Source organism: Pelmatolapia mariae, linkage group LG14 (genome assembly GCF_036321145.2).
Source record: "Pelmatolapia mariae isolate MD_Pm_ZW linkage group LG14, Pm_UMD_F_2, whole genome shotgun sequence".
Lineage (NCBI taxonomy): Eukaryota > Metazoa > Chordata > Actinopteri > Cichliformes > Cichlidae > Pelmatolapia > Pelmatolapia mariae.
The window spans coordinates 14,245,548-14,262,481 of record NC_086239.1 but is presented as its reverse complement, the minus strand read 5'-3'; the positions used below and the strand labels follow the sequence as shown (position 1 = coordinate 14,262,481).

The 16,934-nt window shown below is 39.4% G+C and overlaps 1 long non-coding RNA gene across 2 annotated transcripts in view; it reads left to right on the top strand.

Annotated features, from left to right (window-relative positions):
* Positions 1 to 9,685: 9,685 nt before the first annotated feature.
* The window catches only part of LOC134641557 (uncharacterized), a 122,085-nt gene continuing 114,836 nt past the window's right edge, over positions 9,686 to 16,934 (top strand). For both annotated transcript variants that reach the window (XR_010095545.1, XR_010095544.1), the window contains exon 1: positions 9,686 to 9,900. This is a non-coding gene — a long non-coding RNA (uncharacterized LOC134641557). The remainder of the gene's footprint in view (positions 9,901 to 16,934) is intronic.

Sequence of the window (16,934 nt, the reverse complement as noted above, 5' to 3'; positions counted from 1 at the left end):
CAGGCTGTAGGTAGTTTAGCCCAGCGGAGGAGTTATTTTATTTTCCTTTTAATTGTGTTTGCAAGATGTACGTTTGAATGAATGCACACACCTAGTTAGATCTATAGCCGCTGTGGATAGATGCTAACTTTGATGGCATTTAGGATGAAGGGTAATTTTTGCACTGCATGTTTTTTTTTTTTGTGTGTGTGTGTGTGTGTGTGTGTGTGTGTGTGTGTGTGTGTGTGTGTGTGTGTGTGTGCAAATGCGTTTCTCTGTGCACACGGCTCTAGTCTTAACTCCAGTCACTATGGAGGGATATAGGGCTATTTTATTTGTCCTGACGTTAATCGCTGGGAGCAGACAGCAAAAGCCCTGTAATCCAACAGCAATCACCACAAGGCTGATTGATAGCACAGGGACAGAGAGAGAAAGACAGAGAGACCAAGAGATAGACAAGGAGAGAGAGGTGAAAAGGTAGATCTTTGTTATTGTGTCCTTCACTGAGTTTATCACTTACTGTTTAGGAGAGGAAAATAACAGAGACATAAATCTGATGGATATCGAACTGCTAGGCTGGGTTTAAACAACTCTGAGATCTCTGCACTCCTTTCCTCTCGATCCTCTTTCTCTCCCTCCTCTCCCTCGCACACAGACACACACATGCATGCAAACAGGAAGACGAAAAAGAGAGCTGACCTTTGTAAGATTTGGAGTTGTGTGTGATGTTGATGCTGTCAGAAAGACAGTGAAACTGGAGGAGTTGACATTTAACTCCACTATATTAACTGACCCTTCTCAGGAACTGGAGTTCAGACTGGGTGCATTACAAAAAACAGGCATACCAATATGCCAGACTATGAAAGTAACTCATGTTTTAAATATAATTCTTAGGGGTAAATTCACAAGTTTTTTTTTTCTTTTGTTTTCACGTTGACTTCTGATACATTATTTTAATACTAATTTCAGTCTTTAGCTCTAACCCAAAAAACAGTTGAAACTGGTCACTGGTTCGGCTACAGCTCTCCCTCTCCGTCTTTAACTGTCTCTTCTTCTTCTTTAAGTGCACATGTTTTTGTTGTTTTAGTGGTTATTTTCATTGGGTTGTACCGTGGAAGAATTTTGATCCGCTTCCAGATATCTTCCTCGCTTGTCTTCTGATGAAAACCCATTCCAATTTCCTCACCCAGAATGCCCTGAAAAGATTTTCTTGTTTACCGAGTCTCACAAGTCGCCTTTATTGTGCCACGAAGGATGGCAGCTGCATACGCAAGCAACATTTTGAGTCCACAAAGAAACTGAGAAATGGGCAAAATTGCAGAAAAGGCACTAATATTTAAGAGTGTTATTTACTCTACTCATTCGCCACTTTTTATGAAGTGTTAGTGGACGCATTTGTAATATTAAATGCTGACGTATGTAGTCTTTAATTTCTTTTTAATTGTTCTGTGGTCGTCTAGATTGGGGTTGGGAAGAGTCAGCAATGAAGGATGAAAAAGAAGTATACAATCAGGGAAACGGCAGTTAAGAAGAAAAAAAATCATTTTGAATGTGTTCAGTGTTTAAAGTTTTTAAAAAGCTATTGACAATAAATTAGTTATATTGATAAAATAAACTTGCCCTATTGCCAAAATGTCATGGGCAGACAAAATGCTGTTAGCAGTGGTAGTGAAGAATTGCCTCGAAGTAGCGCATTGGCATGTAAACAAATTAAGGTGATACTTGTCTGTGTTTACCACTTAGGATGTTGCAGCTAAATAGCCAATTAAAGGACTAGTGACATTACCAGTGTTCCCTGAATGTTATTTTGAACAGTCATTGAACAAACTAATAAGGAGGCGTGAGCCCAGATTTAAAAGTGAGATAAGAGTAAACTGGTGTGAGCCACACGTGCAGCCCTTTGGTGTCACGGACGCTACTTTTGTACAAAATGAGACGTTTGGCAATTAAAGCAAAAACCAGCAGAAACTGATATATTAAGGTGTTGGCTCGCCACCAGAACTGCTACCAAAACTGCTTCGTTGCACATTGGCATTGATTGTCTGGAACTCTACTGCAGGGAAGAAAGCACCCTCTAAATGATAGTCCATCATCTGGTGTTTTGATGTTTGTAGTGGAGAGTGCTGTCAAACACATCAGTCGAAAATCTCCTGTAGGTGTAGACGATTATGCATTTAGAGGAGGCCTCTCCATTTTGCTGAAAGCCTTAAAGGTGTCAAACTGACAGAATATCCTCTGAGATTAGTTTCTTAATCTGTACCTGAAATGGTGTCTCTCCTATCTGATCTTGAGAATATGTGTTGGAGAGTTACATCAGACTTACCGAAGATAGATGGCTAGGCACGGTGAATTTTTATAAAGATGCCCTGCCTCGTGAGAATAAACTTAGGAACTGGGCGACAGGATGGCAGCAACACATCCTTACCATCTATGATATGATATTGAGTTTGTTCCATAAAATGCTAACATGCTTCTGCATGTTACATTTCACTGTATATAATATTCTTATATCTGTAATGTGTGCTGTGAAGGTAAAGCACACGATTCATATTCAAACCGTACAGTGACTCCTCATATTGCACTGTAACCTCAATGTGGTCTTTATGATCCCAGAAGAAACTTAGAAGGGTCTTCAGCAATCTTGTCTGAAAGCATCCAAATTGGTGCCAGGACCCATGTTTCCCAACAATGCAGCGTATTTGTATGAGTCCTCTTCACTTCACCCCTCAGTGGATTTAATGTGGATGATTAGTGACTAGATTAAAGGAAGACAAAAAAAACAAAAGCACGTTACTGTGTTTTTAAAACACTCCTACATTACGTAATATTAAAATAACAGTATGACTATATTCTGTTAACCCCCAGGTCTGGCACTGTGTCTGTGTATGTATGTATTGATGCAGAGAGTGCTTAACTACCATGGTCACCTTTGACCCCCCCAAAAAAAAGAAAAATGAAATGAAGCGCACTCATTTATATTTTCCTTCCTCGCCTCTTCAAGTATGCTGTGTACCTCGCAGCTGTATGAACAAGCAGCTTCTTTTACTTTTGTGCTTGTCAGGCCGTAGGCATATTTGCCATCTAATCCTGTCCTATGTTGTCGGTTGCAGTCTTGCCACCTCATTACAGGTGAAGGAGAATATGTGTTGTCATTGTGAAACATAAAAAATGCCTCATAGCTAGTAAGTTGTGTCGACGGCTGTATGTGCCTACGCTGTTAGTCCCGGGCTGTGAATGGATGTCGCGTAGCACAGGTATGGAATAACTTAGCAGGCAAATAGCAGAATATAATAAATCTTGTTTATGCTCATATTTTCTTTAACCCAAACCCTGCTTCTTCTTTGGACAGTGTTATTATTTCTCCGTGGCCATGTCCTCACATGTCGCCCAGCTTTAACTTAGTTGTGCCTTGATATAACTTTCAAGGTTATGGGCCTCATCTATACTTAAATGACCCCATATGCTAGAGATGGAAGTACAGTGTGCCCTGGACAAAAGGTTCAGCCAGAGGAAGTTATAATGGAGGAGAGAGGGAGATGAAGTGAGAAAATATAAAGAACAGAGGGGTTGAGAAGGTAGAGGATAGAAATTAAGGAAAGGTCAACAGAGGACATGAAAGAAATGGGGGTTGCAGTAGGAGGGAGAGGGCCATCCAGTTTGATAAGGAAATGTATTTTCAACTCTTCTCTTCCTCCCTCTGTCTGTCTCTAGCTCCACCTGGCCCTTGTCCTCTTATACTTATTCCATCACTCCATGAACAGCCATTTCTCCCTAACTACTGCCAGTCAGTCCTCCCCACCCATCGCCATGGTTTCTTCTTCCATCTCTCCCTCCTTTATTTCTCTTTTTCTTAGGCTGGTTTCTATTGCTTCCACTTGTTTTCCCACATCATCTTTCTTTTTTACTTTTAATCCTTCCATTTGTCTCTTTTCCCCCCCAATTCGGTGGCAGTCTCCCGGTGCAGTGGTTGAGCCACAGGGACCCGCTGACAAATCGATACATCACTGTAATTAATTCTGCCGACCCTCAAAGTGTTTAACGAGCAGTTCCAACTCCCTCCTCCCTTCTCTCCTCCCCCTTGCACGTGGGTTTTGGCGCAGTCCAGTTCAGTGGTTAATGGTGAGGAGGCATCCATGTGCAGCGAAGTGCTGCCACTGTTAGGTGAGGGACAGGAGATGATACAGTTGAAATGTGTGGGTTTGGAGGATGAAGGCAGATTGAAGGTGTTTGGGGTTAATCTGAGAAGCTCTCTGGGTGAAGGATTGGTCCAGCTGGTTAATTAGAATGGGTAAAGGCTAGATGTAAAATGTGTGGCCTTGAGAGAAAAGAACCATGTGCCAGACAGAAGTTAGAAATGTATGTGTGTGTGAGTGCTTGTGTGCAAACTGTCTGTATGTGCTGTTAGTTACAGCTTTTCTTTGATTCAACATGACTCAGTTCTGTCTTCAGCCTGGTCCTGCGCTAGAAAAAAGGGGTGCTCTCCCATCACAGATGGTGGGAATCACATTAAGCAAATGTGAAACAAAGGAATTGATGTTCAGAAAGAGTCCATTAGCAGAGTATTGGCAGGAGGATCTTTAAAAAAATATCAGATGTAAGTAAGGTGAAATAATAATGAAGTAAAGACCAGAGGGCAGAAAGACAACTACACTCTCTCACTACTTCATTAGGTACACCGGGTTGGACCCAGTTTTGCCTTCAGAAACGCTTTAATTCTTTGTGCAACACATTCAACAAGGTGCTGAAAACATTCCTCGGAGACCCTCAGAGATGTTGGTATATTAACATATTATTAACAGACTAACATAATAGCCTCGTGTTGATGAAGATTTTTTACTTCATCATTGTCGAGGCCATTTGAGTACAGTGGATTCTCTGTCATGTTCAAGAAACCAGTCTGAGATGATCTGAGCTTTGTGACATTGCATGCTATCCTGTTGGAGGCAGCCATCACTTCAGCAGGTCATCTTGACCGCGTCTAAAGTAGAGTTTAGAGTTTTCTGCCATGTGATTGGCTGATTAGCTATTTACGTTAATGAGCAGGTATACCTAATGAAGTGGACGGTGAGTGTATGTTAAGAGAGTACAGAAGGCCAGAGAGCAAAGGAGAGATGAGGAAATATACTGGGTGATATAATGTGTTTATGAGCCCGGGCTTGGTTTTTGTGTGTGTATGTGGTGAGTATGGGAGATATTATGGATAGTGAATCATTAATATCAGCAGCATAAGACACTAATGAATAACACGGGGATATATTGCTTCTCTCTCCTCCTCTCTCTCAGTCTCTCTCTCCTGCAGTGGATTTGTTTCTTCTGGCTTTAATGAGAAACACCTGTTAGAGCTCCTCGTTAGGCATCCCTTGCTCAGACCCCATTAGACTAGTTTCTCTCCGCAAAGTCTGTCTGCGTACGTGTGTGTGTGTGTTACTGTAAGCTGATAAATTGTAATGCATTCATTTATAAAATGATCCAGTTTTGAGGATGACATTGTCAAGTGTAGAATACAAAAGGTAAAAAAGTTTTAGTTTATAATGTTAAATTAAAAATGTCGAGAGGGAAAAGGGGGAATGTGCATATGCATGAGATTTTGCAGTAGAGGAAGCTTTAAGTGTATTTGCTGTTGTTTTTATTTATGTGAGAGGGGAAATGGGAAATGTATTGGCGTTTTAATGCATGTAATTGCTTTCCCTACATGTACAGCTGTGTATTTAAACAGTGATTATATTTTCCAGCAGTGTTGGGGATTACAGTTTGAAATTCAGCAATTATACCACAGTTATGAATCCAAAGAACATTATGTTGCTTTGCTATTTTGAGTGAAGCTTCAAGTTTGATGGAGGGTTTAGTTTAGCCTCTGCATTAAGTGGACAGGCTGATTTTACCTTGGCAACAGGACTAGATGTGTGGGGAGACAGGTTCCACAAAAACAAGAGAGAATGTGGACTCCTGGTATATCCTGGTGTCAAGTCCAATGCAGACATTACCTGTATTGAAAAGACATTTCAATCCTATCCAGACTGTGCAGGACATGACTTTCAGGCTTTTTCACGTCTCCAAGACAATGTAGGACACCTTCTATGTGCCACTCATTCGTCCAATATTTGGTTAAATGAATAACTACTATGTTCAGCAAATAAATAAATATTTCACCCAATCAAAACACAATAAGAATATTCTGCAGAATGGGAAATGCTTACATTTCAGCCATTGTACCTCTGTAGAACAATGATGATGATGTTCCTTTCAGCTCTGGAGCCTGGTCAAGTATCATTGTCTCCACACTCACACAGAAATATCAACATGCATCCTTTTTATTAGATTTATAAAGCTGCAGATATGCCTCATTGTGTTCAATCAGACTCTCATTCTTTGTGGAAATGGGTACATGTGCAGAAGCTTAAGTTCCACTGCCACAATTATCCACGAATGGATGTGAGATTGACTAACAAGGGTCTGTTATGCACAGCTGCGGCTATTTTTAGCATATGTTCAACTAATTCATCACGTGTACCTGTAAGCCATCACAGTGGTGTCTCATCATCATTATTAAATGTCAAAAAGATGATTAGTCTGTAGCGCTCATATTGGAAAAAGAGAGGTAATGGCTTAAATGTTAATAAAAAGCATGAGAACATCCATCCATCCATATTCCTAACTGCTTATCCAATTCAGGGTTGTGGGGTGGGGGCAGTAGAGCCCTTCAAAATAATAACAGAATCATTGAAATTGGCAACAACAACCACCTAAGGTATTACTTTTTCAATGAGAAATTTGTAATGGGTAATTGCTTCATTCTTTCCAAGTCACTGTTTGCGTTATTATGAGTGTGTCAAGACTGAAACAGTGGGGTGTGTGACTGACTGATATATTAGGTATGATGTTCCATATCCCTCCCAAAGCCAGTTGGGTTCATTAACTTCAGCGTGATGATGATGCTGAATGCTGGTCTGTATGACACAAACAAGAGCTGTAGCATATTACCAAAGAAAATGGTCCTTTCTGGGGAAACTGGTATTACCACTGTTATTACCACTCCCAAACTTTTGGGAGATTTTGAAGAATAAGAAACTAAAAATGTCGTTGAAATCTAAACCATTAAGAAATTTCTGCTGTATCCAAAATATAAAAGTGACACTGGTATTACCACTGTTGTGTGCTGCATATGAAAGATGGGACTTATGGTCTGAAAAGTTAAGCAAAAGCATTCATTTCTTTAAAAATGCATTATTTCTAATAGCAAGTGGGGCAAGAAGCTGAAGAAATCAGATTGTGTAAAAGTCTATAGGAATATGACCCTTGGTTTAGTTGTTTTGTGACATCAGTTAACAATTTCCTGATGAGCTTATGGTCTCAGTTGCTAGTTTCAATTCTTAGGCAGGGTTCACAGGGGCACGTCTGAGGCTTCAGCAGCCTTGCTTCTCATTCATTTTAAACGGAGCCTGTTGCTGAACTAAATTATGGATCGACTGCTTTGCTTGCGCTGAAAATCAAGAGGAATTAAACTTCTGAGCAGCTAGTCAAATCATGTTTATTCAGATGGTCTAGCACGGCTGTTGGCCAGTGAAATCCTGTTATGTGAATATTCTTGGAGGAGGGGGATCAAACTCATTTAATGTCATGTGCCACATGCAGCCCATTTTGATTTTAAACGTGCTAGACTAGTGAAACTCCTCTCTCTGTCAGTGTAAAGAAGTTTAGTGACATATTTAAAATCTCTGAGATATGTTAATACTGCCTAGCTTGCATTGTGGTGATTGGTTATTATTGCTATGACAATCGTGCCAGCAAAGATCGTGCCAAAGAAGCAACACATGTTCCGCCTCAATCCTACCTTACTGAATATAATGTTCTTTTAAAAAAAATATTATCCTTTTAATTTATTAATGTACATGGTATAAGGTAGGCTTACCCTCGATATTGTATGAGCCTATTGTGTGATGTCCAATCCATTACATCTGATTTCAAAATACCAAGATGGTGATGACCAGATCCACATTGGAAGTCGTCATTGACCTGAGTGCGATGCCATGTTGGCCATGTCCATCTCTGATAAAAATGACAACATTTCTCAGTTTTCCTGTTGTTCTTCACACCATTTCACTTGTTTTTTTTTACCAGTTATTCCAAAACCATGTATTTTAATCTTCATCATAGCATTTGGTCTTTAGTCCCTCAGATTCCTTCATTTGTGGCCTTTAAAAAAAATGTGTTCTCTTGCGTTGCTTCACTGTTATGGTCCAGGTTTGTCTCCGATTGCTCGTTTTGCCTTTCTGACTCTTTCCTAGTCCATACCCACAAACACATACACACATACCTCTAGTCTGCCACTTAGAATTATGTGTGTGTGAGACTGCCAATGAGGTGATTAATGACTTGTTTGTTTGTCGTTCTTACTATATCCATTCCCTTCATCTTAATTAAAGATATAGCTGCTGATTTGGCAGGACCCACCCGTGTAGTGCTGTTTATACAGCTGATACTTACAATACAGTCTATGCTGTTCACTGTTCAGCTGAAATTCTACAGTAATTTGATGATTTGATGTTTTGCAACTCACTTTTTGATGAAATGATTACTTTTGTGTAGTTCAGACTTTCCCAGAGTTTTAACAAAGCTCCCTGTGAATATACATCGTCTCTCTGTGTGCAGAGTAGCGTTTGTGATAGTTCACATGAGTATTTGTGTACCTGTATGTGTTTGTTGCCCTTATTATCTTTCCTTGATATTCTTGCAGATGTTTTAGCATAGTTGGATCCACCTGGATTTGGCAAACTTTCAGGAAACTTTTGGGAGATTTTGAAGAATAAGAAACTAAAAATGTCACTGAAATCTAAACCATAAAGAAACTCTCTGCTGTATCCAAAATATAAAAGTGACACTGAATATTTAACCTCCTAGGACCTGCCGTCCACATATGTGGACATCACATTTTGGGTTATTTAGACCAAAATACTCAATTTTGCTCTATAAGGGCCTGATATCCACTTACGAGGACATTATACTGCTACTGTTCTATCAAAATTTTAAATGAATATCCTCATATGTGGCTCTTATTTTTCTTAAAAACAAAAATAAGGTAAAAAAAAAAAAATCTGGTAATTCTTTGTTTTTACATTTATCAGGCCCCAATATGCCCAAATATCAAAGAGAAATTAAAAATGCATGTTGTGGAAGAGTTCGGGTCTTAGGAGGTTAAGGCCATTTTGATTTTTGATTTTGATTTTTTCATTTATGATGCTTCTCAGAAAACGTGCATATTATAGTTGGTCAAATTCATTGTAGCATAATCATTACAAAAGCCTTAGAAATGGGTCAGTGAGCTGACTGTTTTGTGCATGTTATAATGGTGCTAGTGCATCTAAAAAAAGAAAAGAAAAAAAGAACAATTTACGATACAGAAATGTCCAACTTCTGAGAAATATGTGTGTTTATTTATACACCTGATACTTAGTAGGGACTCCTGTACCTCAGCTTACCTGTATCATTGTGGTGTAGCATGGCAGTGATCAAGTGATCAGCTTGTGGCATTGCTGATGTGTTACTGAAGCACAGCAAGCTTTAAGAGCAGCTTACTTCTCGGTAATACCCCATAGATTCTATTTGAGGTTCAGGTCAGGTGAGTTGGCTGGCCAATCAGTCAGCAAACTGCTTGAATGCAGTTTTGGGACTGTGGGTAGGCGTGAAGTTCCTTTTGGAAAAGGAAACCAGCAACTCTATAAAGCTTGTCAGCAGATAGAAACATGAAGTGCTTTGAAATCTCGTGTTCGAAGGCTGCGTTGACTCGGACAGTGCACCAACCATCACCAACACCAGCCAAAAAACTTCATGCTGAATTTCGCTTTGGATTCTCCACAGACCGGACTTTAATTTCCAAATAAACTTTGGACCACTGAGAAACAGTTATTCTTCTCTTTAGCCCAGGTAAGATGCATCTGACAGTGGTTCAAGAGTGCTTTGATATTAGGATGTATTCCCTTTCCTGAAGATGTCTCTGTGTAGTAGCTCTTGATACACTGACACCAGCTTCAGTTCACTCTTTATGAAGTTCTCTCAAGTTCTTCAGTTTACTTTTCTTGATGATCCTCCAAAGGCAGTCATGCCTGTTGCTTCTACACCTTTTTCTACTGAACATCTTCCTTCCAGTCAGCTCTCTAGTAATACACTTAAATACAACATGTCAGCTAACTGCCAACCTTTTCAGTAGTAGTGGGCGAATTAATCTAAATATTCATACCAACGCTGCCATCGGTATGTGACTGGATTGATACTTTGTTTTTATCCTCCAAGTTCAGTATGTGGCCCACTGAATTAAGGTTAAATTTGTTTAGTTTAGTTTTAGTATACCTCAAACATCCACTATGAAAAATGTCCTTATTGTTTTGGTTGTCATTTTTTAAAACTTTTTTAATAGAAGATAGCCGTTGCCCTAAACAACATAAGTTGACCCAAAGTCTTAACTAATTGTTGTAGAAACAGACTAATTTAGAAGTGATTAAAATGTGTTCAGAATTTGGCATTTGTATGAGATTAATCTTGACACACTGCTCTCCCATGCATAAGCTCCCTTTATAAGTATGCAGATATTGGATACTGGCGCTATATTTACTTGGTATCGAATCTCTATCCAAAATTAGCAGTATTGCACACCACTGCTTTTCACCTTCTGTGTCGAGGGCGTTGATTATTGTCATTTGGAAACCTGCCAGATCAACAGTCTTCGCCATGATTTTGGTTGAGTGTGCCAAAGCACATCAAGAGATACTGTTTGAATAGAAATTTTGTAATACCTAAAATACTAGATTTCTGATTTTCACAAGCTATAAACTATAATCAAAACAGTTCAACATCTAAACCTAAACATGGGTTGAAATATTTCAATTTCTGTCCAATTAATACAAAACATATGAAAGTTAATCTTTTTGAATGAAATTAGGAACAAAGTAAGATTTTTTTTTTTTACTTTTTTACATGTACTAGTATTTTGGTGAAATCTGGGGCAAAGTTTACAGTCCTGGTATTCATGTGCAGCATTCACCAAAAAGTTCTGAAGGATGCATTTTGTATGTACCGCTGCTGAAGAGAAACTTTGAGACGGGCTTTTATTTGAGAACGACCTTTATTTTCCATCATGTTTTAGTACAAGTCTCAGCTGTTTTGAAATACTCCTGTTTGCTTTGTACATTTGCACGCACCGCTTCCTTTTAATGTAATTTCAACTTTCCCTTCATGTTGTTATGAAAGATTCAGCTCCATTCAGTGGGTGTGATAGTTCAGAGAGAATACAGGAAGTAGTGTGCCCTTAATGTAGCAAGGCAGACAGAGAGAGGTGGTGGAGGCAGTGAATGGGTATGCAGTGTATCTGATGTTCTCGCAGAAGTTTTGTTTGCTGGATTCCCAGATATTGGAGAGGGTGAGAATTTGAAATCCTGCCTCTGAATTGCTTTGTTTGGCCCTTTTGGCATGCTAACAGGCACAAAAACATTCACACCTTTGGTTCTTTTACTTAAAATGCATTGTTTGGGCCTTTAGAAACACACAGAGAACATGTAGTCCATGCAGAACAAGCAAGCCCCTCGCTAGCTGATTTTAACTAACCGATGAACCACCATACCCAAAAACTTCAAAACACAGGAGTAAAAATGGACCCCATGGCAGTAATGCAACTGTGTTTTAAGCAGAACACAGCGTTTCTGTCTCCCTGACTGAACTGTACTTAAACATAAAAAGACTTTTTGTGTTTCTCTACGAGCTTGTATGCAAGCTGCTGGGTCCCCATGTGGGAAGACCATGTGGAACTCAGTGTGTGTGTGTATACAAGCGTGTTTGGTGCAGCGCTGTGTTAAGGCTAAACACACTTAAGGCTAAGCAATCAGTGAGTAAAGTTTCCCCGCCGCTGTCATTAAAGCTCCACATAAAAGCTTAAGCTGCTTTTATCCTTCCAAGGAAGAAAGGGAGAATGTCAGCACATAATTAAATTAGATGAAAGGAGGGGAATTAGAGGCTTCCTCCTCTTTAAACACAAACGACTTAATCAGAACCTTGGGCTAAATGAGAGACAGACGGCTACATGATCACGGGGAGGATAAACATCCATCTCCTTGTCTACATCGTTTTTGCTGTTTCACTTTTCTTCCCCCACCCTGTCTTTATTATCTCTCTTACCTGCCGTATATGTAACAGAGGCAAACGTGCAGAACATTTGCCAGTCGACATCTCTGGATTTTGCTTCCTCTCACTGCATTCTGTAACCACCATCCCTGTGTTTGTACAATCGGTTCAGCTGTTTGTTCTAAAGCATACATATGGATTCTTTGCATCTTCCGTTTTCCCTTTCTCATCCCACAAATTCTACTCTGCTCCAGTGTTCTCAAATTCATTTTGAAGAAAAAAAAAATTGACCTTGAATTCTCCGTCCACAGCATGCAGAATTTCGAGAGTAAGAAGCTGTTGGACCCTGATGTATAAGCCCTTATTGATTTTGGAATATGAATTTCATCATACTAGACATTGATCTGTTTCATGTACCCCCACAGAGAATGGCAGTTTATTTTGTGTGATGCTTATAACCACTGATTGAAGGACAGGATGATGCAATGGAGTGCATCAGAGTTTAAAAAAAGAAGCTTCTGTGAATTTGTTTGTTAGACTGATCTCTGCTTTTAATGTCTGGCAAGGCTTTCGCTCTGAAATGAGATCCACTGACACTAATTGATGCTAATGAAGTTATCAGGAGGAAAGTCTTATATTTTGCATGGTGGTACCATCTGTAAACTCTCAGTATTTAACAGACAGAGGAATTGCAATGGAAATTAGTATTCGCAGGACTACCAGCTTTTAACATATTGTATTTCTGTGTTTTAGTAAGCTACAGTTGTGGTCAGAAGTTTACATCCACTCATCATGGGCATGATCATCGCAATAATAAATGTTTTAATGAGTTCTTTGAACTGTTCTTTTTCCAGGGTGGAATGATTGTACAGCATTCATCTTTAATGAAAAAAACAAACAAACATGAATTGGGTGCACAAGTTTTAATTTGTTTTGGTTTTCTTCTAATCCAGTCCAGATTAGAACACCCAATAATAGTTGGTTAAATGTTCCTTAGTAAGTTTCACCTTGACCAGGTGTTTTTGGTAGCTGTCAAGAAGCTTTTCACAAATACATTCTGGCTGGATATTAAACCGATCATGTTGGAAGAATTAGTAGAGTTCATTTAAATTAGTTGGTTTCCTGGCATGGATCTGACAGAGTAAAGGTCGGGGCTTTTGGATGGCCACTCCAGAAGCTCAATATTAGCCTGTCCTATCTATTCCAAAACCAGTTTTGATATGTTTTTTAAGTCATTGTCCTGTTGGAACAACTGTTCCAAGTATCAACTGCCTACCTTTTTTTTTGGTGAAGTTGAATTAGATAAGATGCCAGAAGATACCAGACCAAAGCTTTTTTTTTTTTTTTTCATTAAATTCTTATGCCAGAAAGGTGCAATCAGTACATCATTTTTGGATTCACAAGTTAGATACATAAATGCTTTGATCTTTAGGCCTTTGGTGGTAAGCTTGCACTCTGCTCCACAGGCACTAAACTAGCTAAGAGAACAGGGAGAATTCCTAATCAGTGGCCCAAATATAATTTATTCATTTATTTACCACATGGTCAAAGGTGCCTTCAGACACAATGCAACAGCAGCACCATGACACCCTAAGCTTATTATAAGTTTGTCGCTGCTTGACGTGCTTGCACATGCAAAGCAGTCAATATTCACAATAACTGAACTTTAACTGCTGCATCCTCTGGCACAAACGCACACGGCCAGCCTATTTTCATTCCCATTATTTTGTCAGATCCGCTAGCATGCCTTATTTACTCACAAGGTGTCCTTTGTTTTCAGTGCACCCTGACGCTCTGGTTTATAGCTTTCCTTAGATGGGTCTGTCACTCCTGGCTCATGCTTTGTCAACATGCAGGGCTACTGCTGGAAAGGGGTATTTTTCAGTCGACCTAAACCTCACCAGTGGAAGCGAACAAAATATGAAAACAAATCAGCAAGTAAAAAAAAAAAAAAAGAAAGTGAAAAGTGCAAACACACAAAGGACTCCCCAACCTGCTAACACTGATATTTTTTTTAGATCTCTAAAACAGAACCTTTTTTCTCGGCTGTGAGAGTGCATCAAGGAGCAGTGGCAAAGGACGGCTTTTGCGTAATGGGGGAGATTCAGGTACCATCTAACAAAAATCAGGAACAGTACAAAAAAGCTATCCAGCCAGTCAGAGCAGGCAAAATGGAGGAAAAGCTGATATGGCTCCCATTTAAAGAAAAAAAGGATGTGTAAAGAGAGTGGGGAGAGGGGGTTTGAGTTTCCCGTGACTCTCATTTCTCCTTAACTACACACCTGCAAAGTTCCGTGCCTGTCTTTCAGTGGGTGTCCCAAAGAACATTTATTTATTGAGGCAGGCTCACTCAATGAAAACGACAGCCACACTGTAGCAGCTGGTAAACAGAGTCAGCTTTGGTGGGGAGAGTGACTCTTTTATTTTCCAGGATTGTCTTGCTTTGCAGTATTCCTCTTCATTTTGCCTTAATTGCTGATTTGTTATTATTTATTTTATTTTTAAACATGTTTTTTACTATTTCCCTGATTAAGTCCCTAAACGGGAGTGAGAACTTATTTGTCTGGGTTTGCCTCGTGTTTGTGTGAGGGTGCATGTATCTGTGTTTCAGGGTAAAGAGCTCTTGTCCCACCAACTTTATTACAGACCTGAGGAAAGCCATGAAAGTGCTAATTAGCAGTACACAGAGAAGTGGTCCCAGCGGCCAATCGAATCTGCTTTTGAAATCGTTTCCCCCTGAGATACCATGGAAACAGGGTGACTCAGTAACTAAGGTGATGAGATATGATATCATCTATAAGGGTTCCACATCAGTGCAATTTCCTTTTATATGTCGAATCAGATGAAAGAAAGGTTTTTTTTTTTTCAATGTTGTGATGTGAACATATTCTCTCCTGTGCCCCTTTTTTTGTGACGATTTTTGGCGGTTCTTGTTTTTTTCATGTGCCCATTAATATTTTCAAAGGGGAGATGTTCAGGAAGGAGTTCATAGATTGAGGCAGGTTCATTCGGAGTGCATGTTGTAAATGAGCTTTTGTTTTCCACAGACACAGATAGCAGCAGACAGTTTCTCACAGTTGTCTGTACACTAACGCTGTCCATACACACAGCACCTTCCTTGCTTGCAGACTTGCTGATACACACAGAGTGGAAAAAAAAAGAAAAAAAGAGAGGAGTGCGCTGGTTGAAATTCGTGATACAGATTTACAGGGAGATGAGTTTTGCAACTTATTTGGGCATCGCAGCAGGAAACCACACTGTGGCGTATCTTCTTCATGGGGGTGATAATACTATATGCACAAAACAAAATCAAAGTAAATGAAATGGCTGATATATGGAGAATGAGCGGACAGGTGAGAAGGACATGCAAAGAAAGCAGGACAACATTTCAATGCATGCATCTCTCTGAAGACGACGGCATCCTCTCTATCTGAACTTTGAATGTGCGTATGTGTGCACCCATTTGTGCATGTGTGTGCCTGTGTGGGTGAGGCTTTGCTGTAACATTTGTGGAATCAGGGAAGAGATCATTTCTGAACATAGGTTTGGGAGTACATCTTCAATTTATCTATTATTCATCTGCTGATCTATCTATCCCCCATCACTATTACAAAGGTCAAGCTGTCCTCACATGTGCTGTGTGCACTCCCCAAACAGAAGCTCATCAATAAGTGTTAAAGGATAGCTCAATATTGTGCTGAAAACATTCTGCTCTACAGGCTGTCGAGCCACTGACCGAGGTGGCAAGACAAAATTAACTGTTCTTTTAGAAGACAGAACAGGAACTAATATCAGAGGGGTTGTAAAGTAATGACTAATGACAACATTTCACCCTTTTTTCCAACACTTTTTAATTATCTCTGTGTCCTAGAACAGCCCTGAAGTACCCATTTATAACACAGCCATGAATGTTTAACCATGCAGATATTGACACTTGTAAATGACAGTAAATCACAACCCCTCTTTCTAATTGGACTGGCATTTTGAAGGTCAAAGTTCAGGTATCTGAAGAATGAACCTGGGGTCATTGTTTTTTACATCTGACAGAGAGTGGATTTATTATTCTCAGAAGATACAAATAAAGATCTCAACAGATCTATGCAGTGCACTGCCGTGAGAATTAATAGATCTCAGAGAAACAGACATGCAGGCCTCACAAATCTCAACAAAAACAAAAGAATGGAACTATTTGTTGCTTTGAGGTTGTACTTGATCTCCATTTTTAACATAGTCTATCTAATGTTTTAGTAAACAACAAAGAATTTGTACACAGTAATATTACAGAGCAGCAATTCAAAACAGACTGTATTGCAACATATATCATGATTTTCTGACACTGGTCTTTTATTGTTTTATTGATACCGACTGCCTCATCTTGCTGCAGATGCATGAATGCCTGAAAAACTGTAAAATCGTATTACTTTGACAGTAATCATCAGAATATTTAGCATTAGCTGACAATGACAAGTGGTAGAGGAACTTTGCACAACTGTTCTTTTAGTAAAAGTAGTAATACCACAGTAATAAAACACCTCACTACACATACACTTTTGAAACTTTATTAACAAGAACAATGTTCCCACCAGTGTTATATGGGTTATTATTGCTGCTGTCTAAGCTTGAGATAATTTTGTGAGTATGAATGGTTGTCTGTCTCTCTGTGTTAGCCCTGTGATAGACTGGTGACCTGTCCAGGTTGCACCCCACCTCTCGCCCTTTGATAGCTGGGATAGGCTCCAGCCCCCTCCCGCAACCCTGAATTAAATAAGCAGAAGAAAATGGATGGATTTATATTCACTTTAATCTACAGTAATACATCATGTTATATAAAATCATGTTTTTGTAAT